Source organism: Sarcophilus harrisii, chromosome 3 (genome assembly GCF_902635505.1).
Source record: "Sarcophilus harrisii chromosome 3, mSarHar1.11, whole genome shotgun sequence".
Taxonomy (NCBI): domain Eukaryota; kingdom Metazoa; phylum Chordata; class Mammalia; order Dasyuromorphia; family Dasyuridae; genus Sarcophilus; species Sarcophilus harrisii.
In genome coordinates, this window is record NC_045428.1 from 255,321,600 (window position 1) to 255,334,785 (window position 13,186).

Below are 13,186 nucleotides of genomic sequence, written 5' to 3' on the forward strand. Positions count from 1 at the left end.
GGATAATAGATTAAATTGTCTGAAAATAAAATTTAATAATAAAGGTCTTTGTGTTTTTCTTGTTTTATTTTCTTTTAGACCATAAATAGAAATCAAAGAAATGCAGTACATAATAATTCATAGTATTCATTTTTTTCTAAGAACCATAGAGCTTTAAATGAATTTCAATTTCAATATGAAGCAATAACTTGGCATAGCAATAAAAGGTAAGGTGATATTAAGTTTTCTATTTTCTTTTTTGTCTTGTTCCTATTTTTATTTTGTCCTCTGGTTCTCAAATATAGACAGTTTATTTAAAATGATTTCTTGAACTATGGTATCCGCATTTGTTTTTTGTTAGGTCAGTGATTTTTGGGTTGCCCAATGATTCTGAAACCATCTTTCTTGACTTATTTTCTAGGTCAGTTGTTTTTGATAATAAATAACTTTTGCCCCCAGTCTTTTGATTTTGCTGTAATTATTTTTTATTGCCTCACTGACTCATAAAATTATTTCCTGCATTCTATTTTGTAAGGAGTCTACTACATAAGTAAGAGTTTCTTTTGTTGTTGTTGTTGTTTTGTTTTAGGAGTTTATCTTCTTTTCATTTTTCTCCAAAACTTTAATCAGATTATAATTTCTTACCATCTCTTATTTGATTTCTTCCATCCATTGTAACATGTAGAATAGCTAGGTGATGTAATGGATAGAGCAGCTGTCTTCACACATTTAGTAGTTATGTGACCCTAGGCATGTCACTGACTTTCCTGATGCTAGCACCTCTCTCTGCCTTTGCTTGCATCTGCTTTATCTGAGAGAGTATTGATTTCCTTCATGCTACCAGCCTTTGCCACTCCAAGTTTTGAACTGAATGAAGTTTTCTTCTTTTTCCTTTATATCTATTTTCTGGAATTCTTTTCAGAAATTTTGCTAGGTTTATGTGGGAGAGCTGGGTAGGTCCTCGGTGTGATTATTCTAACTGAAGCAAGTTTTCACTTCAGTACTTAGAGCTTAACAGAGATAGATAATAATGGGATTGTTCTTTTGGGGGATTTTGTCCATTCTAAGTCTGGGGAAATTTAAGACCTCAGTGACTAGATAAAAATTGGAATTAGAAGCTGAGCAAAAGTTAGGTGGCTAGAAGAAAGTCAGAGCTTATTTCAGAACTACTCAGCTCAGAAAGAACTTATAAGTCAATAATTTAGGGGATCATGGGATCTAGAAATAGTAGTTCAGAGTTAGAGCATGTTCTAGGACCCAAAGTCAAGACTGAAATATGGGTCAAAATCAATTGATCAGGTGAAACTTATAGGTTAAAGCCAACTTCAAGAATAAAGGTAAGGTACAGGTGTAGGAGAAAGTTTATATGAGAGAAATCAAGTTTCTGTGAAAAAAAAAAAAAAACCATAGTGAAATCAGGGTTAAATATCCAACAAAGGATGGGAGTTACTAGAGGTAACAGAGTCAGGAGAAAAGATAGGGAAATGAGTAAAGACCAAAAATAGGGATTAATCTGAGGCTAAACATTTTGCTAAAAATCTTCAGAGAATAATATGGGAGTCAGATGAGAGAATGAGGAATGAATGTTAAAAGGAGGGGAAAAAGAAGCAAGGCTAATAAAGTCCTCTTATGGCAGACAGATCCTGACTGTTTTAATTCATTTCTTCATAAGTACTATAAAGCACTACTACTAAAGGTCTCACCTACCTTTCCTTCCTAAACATTGCAATTCTAGTGATTGCCTCTTTGTCTAATCCCGAGGTGCTCTGACAGCTATCTTGTAAATCACATATCACTCCCACCATCAATTCCTTGCTTCTGATCTTGATTCATCCTAAAATGGATTTCTAAAAAAAGACCAGATTCTGCATTTTGCCAAAATTCCTTTGTTCCCCGCAAAAAAATCTTTGACCCTAACAGCTTATTTAAAAACATTGTGCTTTCCTCCCCCCTCTCTTTTTTTATCCCTTCTGAGAAAATGTAAAACATATTTGCATGAAACAGAACAGAGAACAATTATAAATTATATTACAATTCTCTCTGTGTGTATGTCCTTCACCAGCAGTAGTGTAACCTTCACATTTTTAATTGTTGAATTTGTTTCTTTATCAGAAGAAGCCACTCATGATTATTCTTTTTTAATGTTTGACTGTGGGCTTCATTCAATATTTTGCTCAATTGTCAATACTGGTTTGCTGATTTCCCTCACTAATTCTCCACCAATTATTTTCAGATGGAAGAAAGGTTTCTGAAAGTCACAGTATCCTGATGGGAGAGAAATTAAATGGAAAATAGGTTGTTTTCTTTTCAAAGATAATTGTGTTAAAAGGAACCCAGAACGTAAAGAGAGGGGGGAGAGGCAATGTTAAATGCATAAATCTTCAGTCTTCTTGACAGAGGAGTCTGTAACTCCTACTGTTTTCTCCCCACTATTCTTTTATTCCAACATACAAAGCTCTTTTGCAAACTATCTTGAGTAATTTTCTGGGTTATCTGTATCAGCTCAAAGCCAACTATTTCACAGTCTGTTACAATACAAAGATTGAAGCAATAGGACCAGCACTTAGTTTTGCAATTGAATTCAGCACTCAGTAGATGTGTTTTATATGAATGATTGAGCAGGTAAGTGGCCAGTTAGTAAAACTTCTCTCCCTGAGTTCAAATCTAGTCAAGGTTTATAAAGTAGGCAGAGCAAAGAAGGACTCTACAAAGAATAAAATCCTATTACATCTTACTGACAAAGACTTTTACATTAACTCTGTGGTTAAGATGGAAAAATTTGGGCCATATGATAGTGCGGTTGGTTGGGTATTGCACTGGTGGAATGATCAGATCGGAAGAATATTCATTAAAAGGTCAGTGCCATCTAGGAAAGAAGTCTACAGCGACATATCCCAGAGATCTGTGCTTAACTTGAGAAGTTTAACATTTTTATTAGTGACAAAAAAGATGATGTACTTCTCAAATGGGAAGGTTACACCAAGACCTTGGATGACAGAGAGAGGATCCAAATAGCTCTTTACAATGCTTAGTTATCCCTTTGTGAGTTTCCAGTTCCACAGCTGGAAAATAAGGAACTTGAACCAGACAAGTTCTGTTCTAAATCCATGAACAATAATATAACTTAACACTGAACCAAATTAAATATGATGGACTTGAATGAGGATACATATGTAATCCCTGTGCAGAGTGAGGCGGGCTGGCTAGCAGCATATTTTTCACTCTCCCTTCTAACCAAGAAAAAAGATCAGAAAAAGAATTTTTTGTCCACCATCTATTTCATGTCAGGGTTCCCCCTCCCTTCTGTTTCTTTTCTCTTGCTCTCTTCCCCTTGAAGATGTTATTCCAATCAGAGCAATGAATAGATTGGTCCACTTGTGTCCAGACACCATGACCTGGGTTCACTTGGAATTGTCTGCCCTTTGAGAAGTTTATAAGATTATTAATAAAATACAAACCCAACTAAACATAGCCTACCTGTACTGGAGTTAGCAAAGAGATTGATAACTAGTAGCCAGAGAACAGAATCTGTTTTAAACTCAAAAGAGAACTTCCTAGTCTGTTTTGTTCTGTATATTTAAATCAGAATTTTTCCTTACTCATACCCTGAGATTATAACCAAAATGTAAACAATAAAATACTCATGTCTGAGTAACCATAGATCGTTTTTGTTTATTTTGTAAAGAAAAAATAGCTAGTAACTGATAGATATATTATTTGAATTAATCAATCAATCAACAATTCCTCATTAAGTATTTACTGTATTTCAGACATTTGTAAACAAGGATAAAAACAAAACATTCCTGCTCGAAATAGCTTACTTTTTGATGGGAGAGACAACACATTCATAAGAAAAGGGACTGAACGTGTGGTTTCATTGGATCTCATTTCTGGTTAGAAGGGAGAGTGAAAAGTAAGTTGCTAGCCAATCCACCTTAATCTCTGGAGAGATTACATCTGTGTCTTTATTAAAGTTCATCACATTTAAAACCCCTTCATAAATGCAGTTTATGACCTTCTTCTCAATGACTATTTGACCACAATATTACTACCAGGTTAAGCAACTTGCCCAGCATCACACAGCATCCTTTTGTCAGAAAGGAGATTTGAATTCAGATTTTCATGGCTGGCTCTCTATTCATTATGCCATCCTGTTTCTCATGTGTCTATAAATAATATATATGTGTGTGTATTTCAGTTCTGTCGTTTTTCAGTTGTGTCCCAATTTTTGTAGCCCCATTTGGAGTTTACTTGGCAAAGATACTAGAACAGTTTGTCTTTTCCTTCTGGTTGCACAGTTAGTACATGTCTGAGGCCGATCTGAACTCATAAAATGAGTCTTCCTGACTCCAAGTCCAGACCTCTATGTATTGCACCACCTAGGCTGCCAAATGTGTGTGTGCCAAATGTGTACACATAAATCAATCAATAAATATTTATTAAATGCCTACTATGTGACACAAATATATACACACATGCATACATTAAATGGAAACTACTAGCAGATTAATGGGGATCAAGAAATGTGAGTCTTAAAGGAAACCAGACCTTCCAAGAGGAAGAAATGAGGAGAGAGACATCTCAAATATGAGGAATATTTGAGAAATATATGAAGAAATGAGGAGAAAGATAGATGAGACATATAATATCAAGTGGGATAAATAGTTAATAGATGATCTCATGAGAGAAATAATGTATGAGAAGGCTGGAGAGGAGAAAGGACTCATTTAAATGCTTTAACTGCTTCTTTGATCCAAGGGTAACAGAGAGCCATTAGAGTACTGAATCAAGAAGTGGATTAACATTGTCAGACTTGTTCTTTAGGATAGTTGTTTTGGTAGTTATGTGGGATGGATTAGAGTAGGTGTAGGCTTGATACAGAGAGGCCAAATATTTTAAGAGACTTGCAGTAGATCAGACAGGAGGTGATGGGCTCTTGAATTCTAATGCTACATACCAGATAATTTCCATTATGTCACAATAATTCTACATTGTCTCCCATCGGTCATCTCAATATTAAGCAAGTTGCTCTATTCACAAAAGAATAGTGTGCAAATTTTTGTCTGTTTCACGTTATGCATAATTCTCTTAAATGGTACTTTCCAATGATAGGTTCATTGTCTGGCGTTTTGCATGTATAGAACTAAAAAAAGAGTCTGACAAACTTGGGCATTACATCAAGGGTAACAATGGAAGATACACGTGTCATCTTTAGTCTGATTTTGTTTTTTTTTTAATAAATATACTTGTCATGGGGTGAAGGTAAAAAAAAGACCAAGATATTTTCTCATTCACTGGCTCATAGTGAGAAAGTTTTTTTTTTTCTTAGTAAGGGTAGGAAAAGGGCAGGTCTCACCTTCCAACCACCACTCCCCACCTCCCCAGTGCACCTAAAATATTAGTGCAACAGCTGTTGGTTATACATCGTTGACTTAAGGAAACAGATGGTTCTTCTAAAAGGGAAGTAGTTATTTAATGTTGAACTCCTCCAAAGAGAGGTAGCATATGAATCCAAAACTGAAATATCACTAATCTATCAATTAATGTTGAGGTCATCGATATTTATTTAATCTAGAATTGCAGTTTTTCGAATAAGGGAGCTTTCAGTGAGAAAATTCCCTCCATCGATGCAGATGAGCAAGTTTTACTTTGGACCCCGAAAAAGTCTAAATAATTGAGCACACAGACAGTATATGTGATAGGTAGACCTTGAACTTGAGTATTCATGACACTAAGGCTAGATTTTTATCCACTATAGCATGCTACCTCTAGTTATCACTAGGCAATTATTACTAAACCCAATTCAAGTCACAGCCAGAACTGGAAGGGACCTTTGAAATCATTTAATCTGACACTCTAATTCTACAGATTAGGAAATTTAGTCCAATGGAGATTAAGTGATCTATTCACATTTATATAAGTAGTTAGTGGTTGAACTTGAACTCAAACCCTGTTTCTAAATCGGACATGCTTTCTCCTGTATCAGTGCTAATATGGGCATTGAAAATGAATTGATTAATAATCAGCTTAATAATTGAGCCTTGTATTTGTCCAGATAATTGTGCTTTGGAATTTCCTTTCTAGTGATCTTACCCACTATGTGACCTCAGAGCTGATTGTGAAGTCTTTTTTCTTTTTCAAGAGACCAGCCTCCAGAGATACCCAACCCAGATCTTAACAGATGAGGAGACTTCCTTATTTCCTTGAACGTTATTAACTAATTGAATTATGAAACTACAGTCTCACAACAAGATTGGATGGAGGATGAAAAAGCAAAACAAAACTCTTTGACTTAGTATATTCAACATGGAATGTCTAGTTGTTCTGTATTAGTTTTTTTTCCCTTTTAGAAGAAATTAGTCAATCAAGTTTTCTCTTTTGAAATTTAGAGCTTCCTTTCTAATTCTATAAAGATCCTCAGCTCAAATTCCCTCTGTCTTCTCCCAGAAATAGGATTTTTTGTACACTGAAAAAGGGACTGCTGTAATGAGTTTTAGAGTTTCTCTAAAGCTAGAAGATGAGGAAAATCATGGTCTTCCTGCTTGATGTGCCTTTCTAGACTGCATTCTTGCCTCTCTACCTTTTCTCTTCCAAGTTATATAAACCTATTTACCTGGGAATTTCATTCCACCCTGAGCTTCATATATTGAAAAAACCCTCTTCAACTGGTAAGCACAATGTTCAACCACAATTCTGAAAGACTCATGATAAAACACATTATCTACATCTAGAAAAAAAAATTGAAGAGATCAAAAACATCCCCCAAATGTTGGAGTACCTGGATCAGTGTCCCAGATATTGCAAAAGAATTAGCAAGTTCAAATAGTCTTGAAGTAGAGGGGCAAAGTTTATTCATGGTATTAACAGTGAGCTAAGTTCCAAAAGAATTTAGTAAGGAAGCAGGGGCAGCAGATAAATTTATAGGGAAAAGAGAGAGAAAGCAGGTGCTTCATGTTACTGATATACTAATTTAATGGCTTAGAGGTGGATTTGAGGAGTGGTCAAGTGCAGGGTTAGTACCCCTTGGGAATAGCTGGGAGGGAGAGGGGAACTCTTTAGAGGTATGTTTGTAGGCCTGAAATGTCACTAGGTCAAGTGATGGGCATCCAATTTTGCTCTGTACTTGCATTAACTTTAGGCACCTCATTAGTGATGCTCATTAGTTTCAGAAGCCCCATTATAACTGATCAGTTGGCATTTGGGGGGGCTTAGAAAACTGGCTATGCAAGGTAACCTGATTGAGATAACTTAAATACAGATAACTTAAAAACAAATAAAAATTAATTAAATAGAGATAACTTTAAAAAAAACTTAAATAAAAAAACTAAGTTAAGATAGTTTGGGGATCTGTTTTATATATTTCTGAGGATCTGGAAGTACCTGATATCTTAAAGTATCTAGGATCTGGGACCCATTAGAACAACATTCCTGAAAGTTGCATGAGCATAGCATTCCTAAAAATTACAGTGTAACAGAAATATCCCATCTCAAACTTATGTACTCAGAGTTCAGCTTAAAGGATATTATCTTCTCTTTATTTTTGCTCTTTTTAATTTTTAGTGGAATATGACTAATGCAGAAATTTTTTTTATATATCTATACATATTTACAATGCAATCTATACAAATTTGCTTTCTGAATAGATGGAGGAGGAGAATTTGGAAATGAAAATAAAATTGAAAAAAAAAGTAAATTTTAAAAAACAGATAAAAATAAAAGAAAAACATAAAATATTTTTTTAAAAGATAAGAGCACTCTCTTCTCAAATGGCCTTTCCTTTTGATTGACTAGTTGTTCTCAGAATCTCAGCTGGAGGATGTCTAGGACAACCATATCTCCATTTCTTTCCAAAAACATCAGTCTTTATAATGTTTTAGTGCACTGGGGCTTATATAACCTATGATGCACACTGATAGTTGATTTACCCTTAACTTACGCTAATGGATAGATATACTAATTAGACTTGTACTTCTCAATGAATCCATTAAATCTTTATTAATCAAAGCATGCAAACAGTACTCCCTAAAAGCAAACTACTAATCTGTGTCTCATAGACTAGGATAAACTGCCTTCATGCCAGATTCACAGTAAGTTTACCTCTCTGCCCAGCTAGAGATCTGTGTCTCCCTGGCAAGGTCATCTGGCATACCTTTGTAAGTCAGCACTGCCCTCAAGAAAACACAAACTGCTTGGGTTTCAATCATGGAGAAAGTCAGTCTTAGTGGTGCCTTAGGAACAGGAAGATGGTTGGGGTTTTTACTTCCAGCAATTTGTTTACCACATCATTTGATGAGTAGTTTACTTCAAAATTACTGATACAATTATCTATAGTACTTTTCTATTGGCCATTTGAAAAGAGAGTGCTCTTATTTTTTTTTAAAAATTTTATGTTTTTCTTTTATTTTTATCTATTTTTTTAAAATTTACTTTTTTTCAATTTTATTTTCATATGTTTATCACTTGTTTAAGAACACACCTATGTTGCTCACTGTTGTCATTCCACACAAGTGCTTATGTTATTATTGAAAAACAATTTACTCAAAAAATTTTAATCACAAAATGGAAGCTTAAAACAAAATGGAATCATTATGCTAAGTTATTATGCTAGTAAGGTAATATAACATTCTCACCATATTATCAGTTATATTAAATTAACAAACTATCTGATTAAGATACTAAAATTACTCTTACTACTCTTCTCCTACACTCATTTTAGTTTCCTTTTTATGTGACATCTTTTTTCCATTATAATATACACTCCTTGAAGGCAAGAACACCTTTCTTTCTGCCAATATTTATTTGTATTTCCAAGGCTTAGTGTGTGTCACATAGTAAGAGCTTAACACATTCCTGGTGATTTAACTTGGAATTTAGCCCTCTTTAATCTAGAATTAATCTAAAATTAATATATCCCTCTTTCAGAGACTTTCATAACCTTATAAATCCAGGTTAGATTTGAAAGATTTTTGACTCATAGACCATAAATAGAAAACCTGGGAAAAATCAGAAAATCATTCTCAAGCCCACCATATATGCTGATACCAATTCCCTTTGTAATCATAATAGCCTAACAACATGTACCTGAAAGATCTGCATAAAGTGCAATTGTGAAAGATATTTTTAATTACGGAGATAGTAAATGTTCATTATCCATTGTAGTTTATTTTAAGCTAAAGCAGGCAAATTATTTCCAGAGAGCTATTTCATTAGCACATGACTTCTTTAATAACAGGCACACTGAAAATCTAAACATCACTACCACCACTTTAGGGGAAAGTGTGCTTTCTTAAATGAGTATGAATAGACTGGATATGGTGATGAATGTCTATAATGTTTTCTACTGGGGAGGCTGAGGCTGGTTGGTTGAGCTCAGGAATTCTGAGAGGCCATGGACTAAGTCCTAAGTAAAAATCTGCATGGTCAGTACTAACAACGTGAGTCCTAAGAAGCAGGGAACTTCTAGCTTGCCTAAAGTTGAGAAACAGAGAAAGTTAGAAATAGAGGTCAAATTTTTCGTGTTTATCGGGATTGAGACTGTTCTTGTGAGTGGCATCTACACTTTATATAAAAACCAAATCTCCACAGTAACAACAAAAAACTACTAAATCATCCTGTGTTAAAGATAAAAAGAGAAATGTTTCAGATTCTTACAATTTAATATTGTGACAATAGGAGGATGCTATGATTACTTGGTGGGATATGTCTTGCGTGACTAAGAAGAGGAAGGGAAACAATAAAGATTTCAGCCTTAATAGTAAACTTTGTGATGACCAATTTTTCAGTAGAGCTTTAAGCTTTATTAAGCCCCGTTGGACTTAATTTGCTTGTAAAAAACAAAGGTGGCTGACTCCAGGCCATTTTCCTGTGGCTTTGCCAGAAATTGTGTTGATTAACACAGCTGGAAAATACAGACAGATGCAATCTCCAAGAAACTATAAAATCAAGACTAAACTATAAATAGAAAAGAAGGAACTTCTGTTTACACACATTGTTACAGCTAGATGCAATTCAGACTTCATCTATTGAACCATAAAACTTCAGAATTTGGAAGAGATCTCAAGAGGCTATTTTCTATTATAGCCTATTGACTAAGCATCTGCTCTGTGTCATTCCCATCTTGTAGACTTCTAAGACACCACTGAAAGCTTCAATAAGTGCTTGACATGTAATAAATGCTTATTTCTTTCCTTTCCTTTTTCCTTTCCCTTCCCCTTCCCATTAAATGCCTCTGCTATGAGATAGCCCTCCATATAACTCATTTTTAGATTTTATACAAGTGAGACTCAAGAAAGTTAAGTTGTACAACTATTAATTGTCAGAGTTTGTACTCAAATCCATGTAACCCAATTCTCAGGACAGTGTTTTTGTCACATTTCTATAATATACTTCCATCCTTTGAAATTCCCTTTTCCAGAACTTTTCCTACAACTTCAAACATTTTGAATGTACTGAAACATCAGAGAACAATGATTTCTAATTCAGGAGAGACAAAGTACTAAATACTGTGACCCCTACCTTCCTTTCTATGCAAAACTTGAGCAGGATAAACAAATTTTAGTGAGCTTTTTAAATCAATTTCTTAAGGTACAATAGTCCTTTGCTGAACTCTCCCACAGTGGTTGTTTTAGATAGTATTTTTATATAACAACCCCCAAAGGGTTGACTGGCCACAAAATCTCCAGGGCTTTGTAGTTCTTTCCAATTTGAGAAGAGGAAACCAACATAAGATCAAGTCTCAGACAAGAAGAAGGAGGAGTTTATTTGTTTGCTGTTTATGGCGTTTGAGGATTCTTGGAGAAGTATGAGGAGTGAAGGAGAGGAAAGTAGCAATTATTTTGTGACAACAGTATTGGGGGAAGGAGGATAAAAGTGGAAAAGAGGCAACAGCAGCCAATGCTTGACATATCAGCAGTCTGCTTCTCAATCAATCCTTAAAGCATCTACTATGTATCAGGATTTAAATATAGTCAGGGAAGTCAGTAAGCAAAATTTAGTTCTCATATAAAAAAGAAGGAAAGGAATGAACCTTTATGTAACACCTACCTTGTGCCAGGTACTGTACTTTTTACAAATAGCATCTCATTTGATCCTCACATCAACTCTATACATAAGCATTTTATACTGCCCCATTTTATAGTTGAGAAACTGAGGCCATAGAGATTAAAGGACTAGTGCTGAAAATGAATTCAGGTCTTCCTGACTCCAGGATCAGTACTCTATCCAATGTGGCACTAGTTGTCTTAGACTATGAGATATACTTTTACCCTACATGGATGAGCTGAGAGGCAATTGTGATTATGTATTTTAATTTGGATTCTCTTAAAAGCAAGAGCAAAGAGAGAAACAAGTCAGCTAAGAAAGGAACAAAAGGACTGGCTCTATGCTGCTTTATTAAATTTGTGCTTTCCTAAATTTATTCTATTAAAGAATACACTGGGTTTAAGATTATTTCTTATAAATTTTATGGTGAATCCTGTTCCCTTTGCAAAGGTATCCCTTTGTATTTGATATGAGGGTGCAATGGGAGCCACCAAAGTGAAGAAGAATCTTTCCTAACATCCTTTAAATATGGTTAGAGATTTTTACTTTCCAATTGTGGAAATAAGCATAAACTATTGCCCCTATTGGGCAAAATTACTATAAATGTAGGGCTCTAGTTTGTAAATCTGCCCCAAATCTTAGGATAAACTTATTTTCTGTTTAAATTCAATTTATTTGCTAAATCATGATGAAGAGATGGTTGTGGGTTCTCCAGCCCTTTTTAAGCAGACTATAAATTCTGATTATTTCTCAGATTTGAAATCTTTTGAGATACAAATTCATCGACGGAGTACGAATCTGAGTTTTGTCACCATCTTGGCTGCAAGGTGATAATAATCTGTTTTCAGTAACAGAAATTCATATAGGTTAACTTCTAAACAAAGGGCTGTTTGGGTCTGTATCACTGATGGGAGTGAATAACCACCCCTATCTCAGTCAGAGATCATTAAAATACTGAAATATTCTTGGTCAGCTTGTTTGTTTGTTTTAAGAGGCCTTTATTGAACTGGGAGTTTAACCTGAGTACCTATGAAAATGTTGACTCATTAGACATTCTCTATGAATACTTCTTTGTCAGAAAAGGATTTCTTTTTCATTCTTTACATACATTATAAATCATAAGGAAATGTATTTGATCACCCAACCTACATGATTGAGCAACTCAGGGACAGCATTAAAATAATAAATCAAGATTAAGAGTGAGGTGTAACATGACCTTTCTATTGAGAGGTAACAGAAATACCATATACTGCTTTGCCATCAGACTACAAACTCCTTGTTTTTGTGTCTCCAGGGTTTGCTATATAAAAGGCACATTAGAGAATCTTCAGATTAGCTCTACTACAGATGCTTAGTGATTAATTTGAAAGAATGCTTTATTGAGCCAGAGAACCTAAGACTGAATTTTGGCCCTACCCCTTAGTCCTTGAATAACCTGGGAAAATTGCATAGTCCCTCTAAGCATTAATTTCCTTATTTGCAAAAAGAGTTGGGCTAGATTACTAATTTTCTTTCTAAATCTACAAATTCTTCCTGTTAAATACATTTCCTTATAATTTAGAAATGTGTGTAATAAAACTAAGAGGCAGAGGAAATTCTGTAGTTGTCCTTAAAGACATTTAATTACCTTCTCTGAACTGAAAATAAGCTTTTGAGTATCTTGGCTGTTTCCTTATTTCTGTATAAAATAATGCTCTCTCCTCTCTTGCTGCCATGAGAATTCATTGTCCATATAACTATGTATATAACATACATATACATACACAAACACATGCACACACATACAGTACACACACACCCATATAGGAAGGCAAATTTTAGGAATGTTTAAAGAACACTGGATGTGGGCTAAAGAACTTGGGGTTTTCAATGCTACTCATGTGATCTTAAACAAATCATTTTATCTTCCTTTCCTCATCTATAAAAATGAGGGAATTGTGGAATTTTATGGTCTCTGAGGTCACTTTTAGCCCTAGATCATGCGTTTTTAACTTAGGAGATAAATTTAAGGAAGATCCATGAACTTGGTTGTGGAAAATGTTACAACATCATTTTCACTCACCTCTAACTTACATTTACCCAGCCCTGGAGAATTCAAATCTAGCCTCAGACATTCACTGGCTGTGTGATCCTGAGCAAGTCACTTAACCCCATTTGTCTCAGTTTC